This window comes from Schistocerca piceifrons, chromosome 1, assembly GCF_021461385.2.
Source record: "Schistocerca piceifrons isolate TAMUIC-IGC-003096 chromosome 1, iqSchPice1.1, whole genome shotgun sequence".
Taxonomy (NCBI): domain Eukaryota; kingdom Metazoa; phylum Arthropoda; class Insecta; order Orthoptera; family Acrididae; genus Schistocerca; species Schistocerca piceifrons.
Window position 1 is genome coordinate 913,913,076 of NC_060138.1, and position 2,273 is coordinate 913,915,348.

The following is a 2,273-nucleotide window of genomic DNA, read 5'->3' on the forward strand; positions in this document are numbered from 1 at the left end:
ACAACAGCATTTTTTTTTTATGTTCAAGCACCTCAGCCCATGAGGCCTTAAATGTGCACAGAAGTGCCACCAGACAGCAGATTAATCCTCAACTCAACTAACTCATAAAACAGCCTTAATAAAGGGTGTCGGGTTCATGTTTACCTGGGAGACAAGTTTAAAATAGTCACCAGTCATACACTGATTATATATTTTCTGCAGCAATAACTGCATCCAGAAAGAATCAAAAATCCATTCCCCTACACTGGGAAACTCGCATCACTAACAGTCAACACACCACCTCCAACTGGTTCCTTGCAGCTTCCTCAGAAATCTCTACAAAGAGAAAACAGAGAAAAGAAGCTACATAGGTCAGGAGACACACCAAATCCAAAATGATCCCATTTTCCATGGAAACAAACATAGCTTATATACTTTAATTATACCTTTCCACACCTACATCTTCCATCAACACTACTTCTAGTTAGTTAATGATGCCATGTTCTAAAACAAGACTCTGCTCGCCAAACTTGTGTATAAGCATGAAGTTGCAACATTTGACTGAAGAATCAGAGAAAAAACCTTTATTAGAACATCACTCCTGTGTATGGGAATGTACTTGTAAGGTTTTCATACTGGAAAAATATCTTTATCAGTCACATTGGATCACTACCTTCAACTTTTCTCCTGCACCCAGGCAGGCGACAAATCTCTAAATTGTTTAAATTTTAGGCCATAAAGCCAATTACATCAGAAGTGCATCATGATTCACTTCTGAATCAAACATGGGATCCCTCTGTCATCCACATTCTCCTCTAATAAAACTTCTCCAGTATGTACTGCCTCCTGAAAGAAATATTTGAATTATTATGTCCCATTTATGTTACTGGGAGAAGAGATGATATCACTGAAAAAGCTCTAACTCTTAAGTAAGCCAAACACTCATTGACATGTTCATGGAACAAGCATTTTGAATTCCCCAGCAGCCTTCTTAAGATTATTCTGTCACACAGTGAGCAAGCATCTAGGACAACAGCATTTCTTCTTTACATTCAAGCATCTCAGCCCATGATACCTTAAATGTTCACAGAAATTCTATCAAACAGCAGCTCTCGCCTTGCTAACAGTTAAGATCTCACCCCCTGATACAGTATCCCTATGGGTCAGACTCAAATTATAGTGAAACTACTGCTCCCATTATAACCAATATCATATGATTGCTCCTCCGAACAAGTGTGTCTGCTGGCTTGCAAGTAATATGTTGCAATTGTCACATATCTTGCCTGCTGCTGAGCAGCTCTCCAAACATTGCCTTATTGTGTGCATGAAGCTAAATTCATGGTTATACACTGTGAGATCAGAAAGGTTACCAGGCAGATTTCCTAAAAGAAAGAACTCGAATATACTCCTTGATGGGGAGACAATACCAAGACACAAATGAAATTAAGGATTATTAATGTATGATATCCACATGACCAGTAAATAGTCAACACCAAAAGAAAGAGGAAAGCCTGTAAAATGAACATGGCCTCATTTTACACCATTTACAATTACTCTTTGTGAGTAAGGCAAGAAGAGAGATTGTTGATGCAATTTATCTACTGGCAACTGCACTGTCGCACTTTGGTGTGAACTGGTACTCATTACTTTTCATCACTGTCATCAGATTTAGTCCACTACAGGAATCAATTTGTCCAAGACTGAGGAACCATTTTGTGTTTATGGCAACTCAAAACTGAAATAGTCATGTAACATACCAACACAAGTGCAGTCAGTGATTCATCAAGTCAAGGCTGTGAAGATGATTGCACAGCACCTCTTGTTCTGATTATACCAAGTGCAACAATCTTTTAAAAAGTCCATGATGATTCTGTAAGCTCTTTCATTTTATGTTAGGATAGTGGTGTAATACTAGTAGGAGATCAAGGTTTCAGCTTGAATAGTGAAGTTTTCAAAATTACTTGGAGGTAGCAATGTAACTCACTTACAAAAAGAATATATGGTTTGAATCACCTGTTGAACATAAGTTGCACAAAAATTTTTTTGCATCTCTGAAAAATATAATGTAGTTGTCACTGTCAAAGTTGCTGTGATGGAAGTACATTCTGTGATGGAAGTTGGGTGCCCAGACAACCATGTATGTTAAAGCACTTGCTTTCAGAACGGGGAGGCATGCCGGCTCTCATTCAAATCTGCTGGTGGACTGATGACAAGGACCAGTGTACAGCCAGCCTGGATGTGGTTTTTAGATGGTTTTCCCATCCCACAAGGTGATTACCAGGCTGGTACCCATA